Raw genomic sequence first — 13,793 nt, 5'->3', positions numbered from 1 at the left:
CCAAATAATTAAAAGTCACAGGAATGACTTTTATCTGCCAGATACTTAAAAGTCATAGGAATGACTTCAGCCTATGTCTTTTTTTTTAATCCTCACCAAGGATATGTTTATTGATTTCAGAGAGAGAGGAAGGGAGAGGGGAAAAGGGGCAAGGGAAGGGAGAGAGAGAGAGAGAGACATCAAGCAGTTGCTTCCCAGAAGCACCCCAACCAGGGATTGAACACACACCTAGGTATGTGTCCTGACCAGGGACCAAACCCACAACCTTTTGGTGTTAAGGAGGACAATCCAACCAACTGAGCCACCTGACCAGGGTTAGCCTATTTATGTCTCTATATTAAAAGTGGCTTTCTGGCAGGTTCTCTTACATCAACCACCTAAGACTCAAGCTGTAGGAAGCAACTTCTCTTCTTCCTCTCCGCCACCCTCTCAGCAACCGCAAAGCAGCAACCAAGCATGAGTGCATCTCCATCCATGTTGGCCAGGCTGGTGTCCAAATCAGCAATGCCTACTAGGAGCTCTACTGCCTGGAACATGGCACCCAGCTTGATGGCCAGATGCCAAGTGACAAGACCACTGGTGGGGGAGATGACTCCTTCAACAGCCTTTTCAGTGAGCCAGGTGCTGGCAAGCATGTGCCTAGGGCAGTGTTTGTAGACCTGGAACCCGCAGTCATTGATGAAGTTCGCTCTGGTACCTACTGCCAGCTGCCAGCTCTTCCACCCTGAGCAGCTGATCACAGGCAAGGAAGATGCTGCCAGTAACTATGTCCGTGAACACTACCCCATTGGCTAGGAGATCATTGACCTCTTCCTGGACCAAATTCGGAAACTGGCTGACCAGTGCACATGTCTTCAGGGCTTCTTGGTTTTCCGCAACTTTGGTGAGGGAACTGGTGCCCAGTTCACCTCCCTGCTGATGGAGCATCTCTCTGTCAATTACAGCAAGAAGTCCAAGCTGGAGTTCTCCACTTACCCAGCCCCCCAGGTTTCCACAGCTGTAGTGGAGCCCTACAACTCCATCCTCACCACCCTGGAGCACTCTTATTGTGCCTTTGTGGTGGACAATGAGAAACCTTGATATCGAGCACCCAACCTACACTAACCTGAATAGGTTGGTAGGCTAAATTGGGCCTCCATCACTGCTTCCCTCCGGTTTGATGGAGCCCTCAATGTCAATATGACAATTCCAGACCAACCTGGTGCCCTATCCCTGCATCCACATCCCTCTGGCCACAAATGCCCCTGTCACCTCTGCTGAGAAAGCCTACCACGAACAGCTTTCTGTAGCAGAGATCTCCAGTGCGTGCTCTGAGCCAGCAAACCAGATGGTGAAATGTGACTCTCACCACGGTAAACACATGGTTTTCTGCCCATTGTATTGTGGTGACATGGTTCCCAAAGAGGTCAATGCTGCCATTGCTAACCATCAAGACCAAGCGCAGCATCCAGTTTGTGAACTGGTGCCCCACTGGCTTCGAAGTTGGCATGAATTACTGGCCTCCCACTGTGGTGCCTGGTGGAGACCTGGCCAAAGCACAGCAAGCTGTGTGCGTGCTGAACAGCACCACAGCTATTGCTGAGGCCTGGGCTCGCCTGGACCACCGGTTTGACCTGATGTACACCAAGTGTGCCTTTGTCCACTGGTATGTGGGTGAGAGCATGGAGGAAGGAGAGTTTTCTGAGGCCCGTGAGGACATGGCTGCCCTAGAGAAGGATTATGAGGAGGCTGGTGTGGATTCTGTTGAAGGAGAGGGTGAGGAAGGAGAGGAATACTAAAGTTAAAATGTCACAATGGTGCGGCTTGTACAGAGAAGCTTATTCTGTTTTAAACATTGAAAAGTTGTGTTCTGACCAGTTTATTTGTGTGTAGCAGTGTATACTCATATACAATTACTAGCCTGGGCTTTAAAACATGATGCTTCGTTACTGACCCAACCAGTTCATTTTTCTGATGGGTTTGAATAAAGTATTCCCTGTCTTAAATGAAAAAAAAAAATGGCTTTCTTGTACTTGTGTGGTTGGCTTTTGCTTTTTTAACTGATCTGATCTCTGTCTTCCAATTGGTATATTTAGATCATTTACATTTCATGTAATTATTGATATGGTTGGAGTAAAATCTACCATCTTGCTAGTTGCTTCCTATTTGCCCCATCTGTTCTCTGTTCCTTTTTCCTCTTTCTCTTCATGACTTCGGGTTAGTTTTTAGAATACTGTCCTATCTGCACTATTGGTTTACTATCTACACTTTTTAATTTTCTAGTGGTTTCCCTATGATTACCACATACATCCTGAATTGCTCACGGTCTACTTTAAAGCCCTATGAAACTACTTCACATGTAGTACAGCAACCCTGTAATAGTACGCTCCTCGTGCCTCCCTCCTAACCTCGGCACTTCCGCTGTCATACATTTCACCTTTACACAGATTACAAACCAAAATACGCTGCTGAAATTTTTATTTTCTGTAGTCAATTAACTTTTTTAAAAAAAGAAATTTAAAGTAAGAGGAAAAAGTCTTTTATATTTATCTTCATTTTTAACCATATCCAGAGATCCGTATCTCTTTGTGGTTACCCAAGTTTCTGCCTGGTACCATATTCCTTGTGCTTGAAGAACTTCCTTCCTATCTCCTGTAGTGTAGTCTGCTACTAATTAGTTCTCTCAAAGTTTGTCTGAAAATGTCTCCCTTTCTTTCATGTTTGAATGACATTTTTGCTGGGTATAATTATTTTAGTTGAGAAGGTTTTCCCCCCAGTACTTGACTGATGTCACTTTATTATCTCCTGGATTTCATAGTTTCTGGTAACACGTTTGCTATAAATCTTACCTTTGTTCTTCTGTAAGTAATGTGTCTTTTTTCTCTGCCTTCAACATTTTCTTTCTTTCTGTTTTTTAGCAGTTTGAACATGATAAGTTGAAAGGTATGTGTGTGTGTGTGTGTGACACCTGACTACAGTACTTTAGCTTCCTGGATCTATGGTTTGGTATCTTTAATTAGTTTTGGATAATTCCCGACCAATATCTCTTCAAATATTTCTCTGTCCATTCCCTTTTTCTCTTCTTATTCTGGGGTTCTAAATACATGTAGTATGTGTGGTAGGCAAAATAATGCCCCCCCCACCAAATATGTCCATATCCCAATTCCTGGAAATTTTGAGTATGTTAGGTCACAAGGCAAAGAGAAATTAAGGCTCCTAGTCAGTTGACCTTAAAATAGGAAGATTATCCTGGACTGTCATAGTTTTTTTTAAATTCTCTATCTGATCACTTCTATACCCGGGTCATATCTGAGTCAGGATCTTTGCTTTGACTCTTGACACGGGGTTGTTTCCCATTGTGTTTTAGTGCATCTCATAATTTTAGGTTGAAAGCACAATAACATCCTTATGACAGTAGATACTACTAAATAGTACTTGCAGGACATCAGGGTGGACATGCACACAAAAACACCAACACCCAGTCACACAGAAACACTATTTAGGTCAGATTCCAGATCCCAGGCTGTGAGCCAGCAACTTCATTTAGTAGTCCCATAAATATTCACACGACTTCTCACAGGCAAGAAACAAGAAAGAACATGTTTAGTAATTTTTAACATGGGAGAACAGAAAAAGAAGATAAAAGAAAAAAGGACAATAGGGCACTAAGAAATAGAAAAGTTTTTGTGAGGTAGACACCTCCCATGATGATACCACGCCACGGATCTCTGGGTCCTAAATCTGCATGGTTAGCAAGATCCTCTGAGAGGATTTTAAAATACAGATTCCTAGGCCTCGACCCAACTGAACCAGAACCCAGGAGGGCCTGGGAACCTTTACATTTGTGCTCAGTAGGAAATTGTGATGACCAGCCAGTATACACCACAACAGCTACTCACTGTCAGCTTTTACCATACTGAGAACCTCAATGTATTCATTTTTTTTCAAATACAGAGAGAACCCTCCCAATATTTTTAAAAAGATTCATTATTTATTTTTAGAGAGAGGAGAAGAGAAGGAGAAAGAAAGGGAGAGAAACATAGATGTAAGAGGGAAACATCAATTGGTTGCCTCTCATATGCACCCCAACCAGGGATCGAACCTGCAACCCAGGCATGTGCCCTGACCGGGATAAAACCAGCGACTTTTCGCTTTGTGGGACAATGTCCAGCCCACTGAGCCACACTGGTCAGAGCAAGCCCTCCCAATACTGAAGGCAAAAACACAACAGACACACTAGCTGTAGTCACAGTCTCCATAGAGCCCCAAGGAAATCCTTTTCTGGTCAAGGAACAGTGCTGAAGGGCTGCTCAGCTTCTTGACATGGCCTGCAGACAAAAGATCAACTACGGCTACAGAAATAGCTTTTCCTACCACAGGAGAAACACAAGAAAGGATGACACCCTTGACCAAATTTTTACTGTCAGTGCTCATGGACTGACTGCATCTCTCCCAGCTGCTCACTCTCATTGGCCAAACGGAAGGAACAGAAGGGTTTTAATTAACTTTAATACATTTATTTCCATTTTAAAAATAAGCTCGTTCACTCAGTAGCCATAAAGTACATTGGAACTATATATTTTGTTTTACAAAAAAGAGGAAACAACTGAAAAATATGGTTGCATACTGAAAGCTGCACAGAGAAGGCTGAGAAAGCAGGATGGAACAAAAGAGAATGCAACCCAAGAGCCTTGCTCTCCAGGCTACAGTTTCGGTCATTGTGTGATCGAGTTCCCACCTGAGAAATCAGGACTGCTGTGATTACTTGAAGGTCTGGAACCTCATGGCACCATTTTTATTTCAGGTTTGTTTTGTGTTTTGCAAGTGAAACACCTGTGGTTTCTCATGATTAATACGGTAACACATAGTTAATTTTTAAAATTCAGACAATACATAAAAGTATAAAGAAGAAAGTAAAACTAACCCACCCACTGATAATCATCTTAAGGTTTGAGTATCTACCCTTTCCAACACACACACACACACACACACACTTCTGTTTATGCCAGTGAGACCAAACTATGCACACTGGTTTTTAATTACATCTTGTAACCATATCAAACATCTTTCTACGACAATAGAGGAAAATAGATCTCTATGATCATTTTCACAGCTACAAAGAGCAACAGTGCTTTTATGATTGCATCCTAATTTATTTCATCTATTGCATTTGATGAGTTTTAAAAGCGTTACCAACAAATTTCTATTACACAATGCTGATATCAACATCCTTATATAAGTAAATCTCTGAGAACTGAAGTCACTATTTACTGAGGATAAATTCCTAGAAGCAGAACTTCTGAATCAAATATATATTGCTAAATGGCCCTCCACATAAGGCATATGAGAGAGATGGTTTCCCCATATGCTTGCTAAAAGTTCTGCAATCTCACTAAAATGTTTGGATTTTTTTTAATTTTATTTATTTATCTTTAGAGGGGAAGGGAAGGAGAGAAGGAGAGAAGTATCAATGTATGGTTGCCTCTCATGAGTCCCCTGCTGGGAACTGGCCTGCAACCCAGGCATGTGCCCTGACTGGGAATCAAACCGCGATCGTGTGGTTCGCAGGCCCGTGCTCAATCCACTGAGTTATGCCAGCCAGGGCAAAAATGTTTGGAATTTTGCACACTTCCTCAATCCTAGGATTTTGTTTCCTATACTTCTAAAAAAATCCATTGCCTCTTTGAATGTTGTAGTCCCCTCTTCCTCTTTATTCTCTTCTTTTGGAACTCTTATTAGACTTACATTAGACCTCATTCTATTGGTTACATTGATATCTTTTGATCTCTCACTCACATTTTCTATCAGTTTGGCCTCTTCTGCCAACTGAGTGATATTTCGCAGGTCTACTTTCCATTTATTCTCAATGCATTTGGAAATAATCAAATCTTACTTATTTAAGCTTCTTGAACATTAAAACTTTTTGAAACTTGTATTTGGATCTACTTCAAACCACCTATTCTTTATTCCTAGGGTCCAGTCATTTTATTATGGCTTCTATTCCTTCTTTACTTAATCAAGTTGTTAAATGTTTATAATTTCAGATTATTCTGTTGTATCCAGTTCTAGAAGTGTTAATTTTGCCATTTGTTGAATCTGCTGGTTCTCCCATATGGTTTTCCTCATATGGTTTTTAATGTTCAATTATGAGCTCATAGTTTGTGAGGTTTATTTTCTGCAGAAAAGCTATATTCCCTGGTTTGGGGAGTGTTCCAAGTAGGTAGTCAAGCACACACTGGCACTTTGTTGCACTTTTGTGTGCACACAAAGATGAAATGACTGAAGGACCTTTCTGAGAAAGTACAGGGAGATTTTTGTCCTGGGAGCAGCAGGACATCCTAACGACCAAGAGCACGAGTCCCGGCTCTACGACTCACTAGCTATGTGACCACACGTGAGTAACTTCTCTGTGTCTCACTTTCATCATCTGTAAAGTGGCTACAATAACAATGCCCATGTTCTAGGGCACGATGAGGATTAAATGAGCCAATATAAGTCATATGTGAACAGCATTTTGCACATCATATGTGTTATGTAAATGCTACTATTAGTAGGACAAAGATTCCAGAGGGCACCAAGGAAAGGTCTAACAGAGAGAAAGCTCTTAGGAGGCTAAGCCAAAGGGAAAGAAACCTGGAGCTGTGTATACAGAAGGAAAAGACAGCTCACCCCACAGGCTTGGAGTCAATCAGGAGAGACAACGTAGGACTGGTTGGCCTTCAGGTTCCAAATGCAACCGTAGGGCCTGCCAAGTAAGAATCACCCAGCTTTACCCCGTGGAGGTGTCTCGGGTGGCGCTACTCTGGGCAGAGTCACAGATTGTCTCGTGGTGTCAGGGTGTGTGCCTGGAACCGTGGTAATTCGGTGCTTGTGGCAACCTTGGAGCTCTTTCCCCAGGCCTGTGGGACACACTACTTGTCTCCCCCCGACCCCCATCTCCCTGTCATATGAATTCAGTGACTTCACCGAAGCCTTGTCCCCCTAATAGCAGGGAGAGCAGGAGCCACAGCAAGATCTGCTCCTTTCCAGAACGTTCAGCCTCGACCTGAATCACACGCGAGAAGCCTCAGATCAAGGGTATCTCTTCTCATCCAAAAGGGGCCCTGACTATCAGAAAACATTCCAAACACAGCACAGAAATCTTACAGCAGCCTGCAAACATGACTCTTACTAGGGCACCAGAGTGAACCAAAAATCAGAAAGGGTCAAGAAAATAAAAAAAGAATCGGTGATACAAAAACAACTATTATGTTAATAGATATTCAACTTGGGAAAAAAGGGAATCAATAATCTGGACATAGTTTCATTAAGAAAAACAAAAAAGCTCAAAGTAATGATGATTGCCTGATAATACTTTTTTTTTGCCTGATAATACTTTAAATTCAAACAGCTTGGAACAACCAAGAGATTATTTACATCACTATTGAAAAGTCTTAAAAATGCTATCTGGCCTAGGATATTTTACAAATAATAAAATAATAATTATACTTTGTTTCTTTCAAAAACATTCATCATTACCCCACCATCTTCCCAACAGGTAGCCACAAAGCACCTTTGTGCATGTAGGTTCACAGGATGAGCAATTCAGAGTTCTAACCAAATAAGGGGGGAAATTCTATTTCCTCCCACCATTACTAGAAATCTGAGGGTACTGGTCAATTTTATTCAGATATAATTTAGATGTAGTTCATTATGACACTGACTTTTTAAAAGAGCTAGTTATAAAAAAATTGCCAGAGAACAAAAACAAAGTGTGAGAATTATGAATTAAATTCACTTTAAAGAAGAGCAGAGGCACAAAATAACTTACTCAGTTTAGCAAAAGCATTCAATAGCTCCCTACTGCCACTAAGAAAAAGGCAAATCAAACTTCTCAACATCAAACAGTAACACTTAAGATATGACCTCTGGATACCCCCACACTTAATAGCCAAAGTTTCAGCGTCCAGATGGAATGGAATGAACCTCTAAATCTAAGTGTCAAATCCATGTTTTCCCCTGAACCCCAAATATCTGCCACCCAAGCAAAACCCTCAAAAGGAACTTCCTTTCTTAAGAGTGAGAGAGAGAGAGATGAAGAGAGAAAGTGCAGGTGAGGGAGAGGGAGATGGAAGGAAAAACAAGTGAGGAATGAAGAACTCCGCGAAGAGAAGGTAAACGGGGCCTGGAGGGCTCAGAAAAGGACACAACTGATCAAGCTCTGCGAACCTGGGGGCAGGGTGCACCAATATGAAAGCTGAGTTTCCAACTTCAGACTTCAAAAGGAAAGTTTAAATAGGTCAAAAAAGGATTCTTATTCTGATTTTTAAAAAATCTTTCTTAATATATGCAGGTAAATTTCCCAGCCACCCAGAGAATCAAGCACTAGTCAGCTGGTAAGTAGAGCTCTTTTGCCACTGGTACCAGAATGGTGGCCATCAACAAGAATGGGGGCGAGCAGGGGGGGAACCAGCTTGTAGCCAGAGAGCTGTGCCTTGTGATGTTCAACATGGTTTGCTCTTCCTCTCAGTCTAAAAATGTGAGCCTCTTCCTCACTAATGAAGTGTCAATTTGCTATAACTCTGTTTAAGCTGATCACTATTAGCATGAGAAAAGTGTTATTTTAGTTACAATTAATTTGATTCCAGTGGTTTTTATGATACAGGAGATTCAAATTAAGCAGGAATTGATTAGCAGGAAGAAGCTATGTAGTAAGCTTATTAAAATTCATGGTGAATTTTACATAATTAATTTGAATGAAAAGCAGCTTATGAAATATATATCCTCAATCTAACCTCTGATGGTTTCTCCTTAGAATACTTGCTCCCAATGAATAACTTAGGTAAAAATATTAACAGGATTCATTTTGTAATACATGAGAATATAAACAGACTCTAACAATAGCCTCTTCCAATCAGCTTCTGGGAGGCCACACAGATTTTAGGGGAGTCCACAACAAATGCATGCATGTTTTAGCACCAATGGTGTCCCCAAAGGCACAATGTATAGCACAATCAGGACAAAAAGATCCCAAGTAACTTTAGCTGCTGGTGCTCTCTCTCGGAAGTTATAAATCCCCTGAAATTAGCTCAACCCCTCACATCTCTTAACACACACACATGCATAAGGTAAAAGGAAATAAACAGAGTCTGAAGTTGCTGACTCTTTTAACTACTCAATTTTTTTCTGTAAAAACTACATTTTCATAGCTTCACAGGATACCTTGGCTCACTGATCTCTCATATTAAGTCTATTATCCTCCCAGAAAGGCACATTTTCTCTGAAAAGTTGTGGCCATGTCACCAACAGGTTCCTTCCTACATTAAATTAATCATGTCGCCTTTGAAGGCAGGGTCCTTATCTTCTGCACCATTCATATTGCCTTTAGCCTAGAGGGACATGACTCCCTAAAATTCTGTAAGCCTGAAAAAATAAAACACTATGAAGCCTGAAAAACACCTTATCCGAAAAATTCTGTTGACTGGCATGAGCACCACAGGTTTATATCTAGGAGTTACTTCACAAATACCTAAATAAATCAATAAACAAGAGAAGTTAGCTATTGCCTTGTAAGAATTATCAGAATTGTTTGTCGGGTGTACTCAGTTTTGTAGGTACACCCACTGATGGCAACCCCTCCAATCAACAACCTGTGTGCTCACGAACGCCCCACTGCCAACACAGCGCCAGAGCAGCTTGGGAGAGGTGCGGTCAGCAAGGATCCCTCACGCCACATCACGATTAGTCTGGCCAACGTACACGGAATACTCACATACTCTATTATCCTACTTCCTCTGTTCCAGGAACTATAATTATGCAGTCTGAAAGGGAAAATTATATTGGAAATCTTTCCAAAGAACACAAGGGTAAGGTAATTGGAGGTCTAAGAAAGGACAGTGAGCCCAATCCTGCTTCAGTCCAGGGGGACCCAGACCCAGCATGGCACATGTGAAGCAGAGGAATAAGATTTTGGAAAGGGGAGCCTCTTATTCCTTATGATCTGGCACAATCTGGCAATGAAATTAATAATTGAAAATTCCATCGCTGTTTCTTTAGCTGAGTTTGCACAGAAAAGCAGGAGAAAGGGGAGAGGCTGGAGGGTGAGGAGCAAGGAATAGCATTCTAATTCCTCTAACAGATTTCAGACCACTCTGCCACTGCTGGGAGGTTAAATTGCTCTAGAGTAGACCTCCCATGCTCCCTTCGCCACTTTGTCCCATCTTTGCAAGTCAGAAGGCCAGCAACAGAGGGTGTCTGTAGAGCGAGGAGAGCAAGAGCAGCAGATGGGATAACAGCTGGAGGCAGCCAGATCGAGGACAGGACCAGACAGATGGCCATGGCAGAGAAAGCTCTGGAAAGAAGTGAGAGATCTTAAAGTCACAGCAAAGTTGAGAGTAGAACACAGAGGCATTAAAAAGATGAGTTACTGCACACAGGCCACCAGGGGGAACTGACAACATAAAAAAAATGGGATAAATGCTCAGATAAAATATTGGGTTGGCCAAAAAGTCCATTTAGTTTTTTCCATAAAACACATTTTTCATGTACACCAATAACTCTATTGATTCGGATATTTTGAATATGTCGTCTGTATCCCTCTATTGGCTTCTAGCAGGTAGAGGCCAGGGGGTGCTGCTAAGCATCTTCCAATGCATAAGACTTATTCAGCCAAAGAATTATTTGGCCAAAATGACAACAGTACCAAGAAACTTTGCAAACCATTTTGACACATTCAATCAGTCACAGCACCCCCCCCATACACTACACAAATCCACTTTTGCATTTCAGCTGCATTTTACCTTTCTTGAAATAATAAAGCATGATACACTAAAAATGTTGCTTATTTTTTTCCATCTTCAATATTAAAATGGCTGCACAAAAATTCACCAATTTTGATATTTTTAATGCACATTGATATGACAGCTATCACAATACAATCTAACAAACCAGTTTTGATGAAGTTAAAGATAACTAAGCACTACTACAGCCATCATATGGAAAAAACTAAACAAACTCTTTGGTCAACCCAATACTAGGAGCAAAGAGCTCTGTAGTAAGGAGGGAGTGGGGTAAAGCAAGCAAAATAAGAGACTGGCACATAGGTAATAAGGAAGCAGCTGATAACAAAGAAAACCTCAGCCTAGAACCTAAACTTGGAAAATGGTTCTCGTGAAGCAAGAACTAAGCCAACAAGCCATATCTAAGGGCATTGCAGGTATAACATGATTTTGGAAGTACCTATAATGTAAATGGGCAGAAACAACATTTTCAGAAAAAAAATTTTTAACACTTCTTTCTCTCTTTTCCTCTTCTATCTCCCTCAAATGGTAGTAGAGGAGAGGAGAGGGAGGGAGGGAGGGAGAGAGAGAGAGAGGGAGGGAGGGAGGGAGGGAGGAGGGCAAATGTCAAGAGCAAAGTAACAGGAGAATAATTTCATTTATCTCTCATGCCAAGCCCCCTTTTGTTTGTGCATTTCCCAGTGACATTTAAGGAAACCCAGGGCTTCAGCGCCTGCACTTCGTTAGTCACACTGGTGAAAACTGGACAAAAGATCCCTATGCTTTGCATCATGTTCTCAGATTCCAGGATTTGTGATTATGGTGGCTACAGTGACACAGATAAACAGAGAAGAGTTCTAACATTTTAGCGTTTCATGAATAATCAGCTTCCGATTCCTGCATTTTCCCTCACACATTAGTTGATTTGAGCAACACTGACTTATTTACCATATAATTTTCCTGCTGGTTCAAAATAAAATCGGTATGAAATGTTATTACCTTGTTTAAAGCAGGGAGAAGATGTGCCCTCTTATTTTCCCATTATAAAACAAAAGGCAGGGGGAAGAAAGTTCTATCCTATGAAATATCGATTTTCTACTTTGTGGGTTTGTAAATCACTGGCTTTCACAGTGCAATCAATGTCACTAATTAAATGTGGATGAAATCAATAAGATTAAATATAAAATCTGTTCACTGTCATTAAAGACCCACTATATACTGCTTTGGTCCCTGAGATTTTTCTTACAAAGGTTTAAGCATCCAAATACCACAGCTGAAGACAGAACACTGACTAATAAATATTAGCTAACAAAGTTTAATATTACCCCAGATAAAAAATAAAAGTGAGCGTATGAGGTCTGTCTGGAAAAAGTCCAATCATTGTTAATAAAACAAGAATGGTTTGTACAACATCAATGTAACCTGGCAGCCAAGGGGAGTGGACTGGACTGCACATGTGTGAACAATGATGACTACACTGTACTAGTCATAGGGGGCAGTAGACACCATTGAGTGAATACATGTACTATGTGGCCATCACGTTCAAAATGACTGAGTGAGTACAGCAATGAATCTGCATCAAATTTTGCATTAAGCTTGACATCCCCCCATGAAAACTGTTTGGATGATTCAGATGGCCACTACTATGGGCAACTGGTGATTGGCAGCTTCATCACGACAATACACCTGCTCAGGCATCATGTCTTATACAGGTTTTTGGTGAAACATCAAATCACCCCGGTGACTCAGGCTCCCTTCAGCCCAGATTTGGCGCCCTGCGACTTCTGGTTTTTCCCCAAACTAAAATCACCTTTAAAAGAGAAGAGATTTCAGACCATCGATAAGATTCAGGAAAATGTAATCTAGCAGCTGATGGAGACTGGGAGAAATGTGTGAGGTCCCAACATGCCTACTTTGAAGGGGACTGCAGCATCATTGTCCTATGTAAATGTTTCTTTTATCTTGTATCTTCTTCAATAAATGTATCTATTTTTCATAGCACATGGCTGGATACTTTCTGGACAGACCCACATATGAAATGATCAAGGAAACATTGACATACTGCAACACTTAACACATTCTTTTTTCTAATAAAAAAATCTAAAATTCTTTAATTGGAGTAAAGTGGTAATTTACAATAAAAAAATAGACTTTATACACTCATAGGGATGGAAGGAACCAGAAGAATCTTCTATATCTTCCTTGTTTCCCGATAGTACTACTATAAGTTTAATACTGAGGAAAGAAATTTTTGCTAATTGTTAAGACTTCTGAAAACACAGTATCCTAAGATCCACCCGCTGTGGTAAGCAGCCTCCAAGATACATGGCCAATGAGCCAGGGCCAACTTATATAAGCAACAGGATGTATCAGAAATGACAGTGAGATTTCCAAGGCTAGGTCATAAAAGGTATTACCTCTTCCGTCTTAATTTCTTTTGAATTATTTGTTCTGGGGAAAGCTAGCTGACACATCTTAAGGTAAATCAAGAAGGCCTGCAGAGAGACCGGAGCGATGGTCTGCGAACAGCCGTGTTGGTAAGGCAACCTGGAAGAAGACCCTCCAGAAGCCCCACTCAAGCCTTCTGGTGACTGCAGCCCTTGAGAACATCCTGACCACAACTCGGAGACGCTGAGCAAGCAACATATAGCTAAGCTGCTCCCAAATTCCCGAACTGCTACAATACATTTGGTGTTTTTGTTGCTGTGTGTTCAGATCTGCCACTTAGTCACATTGCATAGACTAAAATTTACCTCTCAGGGATGTTGTATTAAATGAGATAATGTCTAAAAAGTGTCAAACAAAAACAAACACAAACTAAGCAAACAACTAGACAGGAATAGAATCACAGAAATGGAGATCACATGGAGGGTTATCAGTGGGAAGGGGAGGAGGCAGAATGGGGGAAAAATATATGGAATAAGAAGCATAAATGGTAGGTACAAAATAGACGGGGGGAGGTTAAGAATAGTATAGGAAATGGAGAAACCAAAGATCTTATATGTATGACCCATGGACATGAACTAAGGGGGCGCAGGGAATGCTGGTGGGAGGAAG

The 13,793-nt window shown here is 41.2% G+C and overlaps 1 protein-coding gene and 1 pseudogene across 1 annotated transcript in view; one reads left to right on the top strand and one right to left on the bottom strand.

The window, feature by feature from the left end:
• The window catches only part of GPR176 (G protein-coupled receptor 176), a 95,130-nt gene that overhangs the window by 12,995 nt on the left and 68,342 nt on the right, over nt 1-13,793 (bottom strand). The window lies entirely within an intron of this gene.
• Nucleotides 523-1,794, top strand: LOC118993605 (tubulin alpha-1A chain-like; annotated as a pseudogene).

Source organism: Sturnira hondurensis, unplaced genomic scaffold (genome assembly GCF_014824575.4).
Source record: "Sturnira hondurensis isolate 20B ecotype Veracruz unplaced genomic scaffold, ASM1482457v3 Scaffold0008782, whole genome shotgun sequence".
NCBI lineage: Eukaryota > Metazoa > Chordata > Mammalia > Chiroptera > Phyllostomidae > Sturnira > Sturnira hondurensis.
This window is presented reverse-complemented; position numbering and strand designations above follow the sequence as displayed.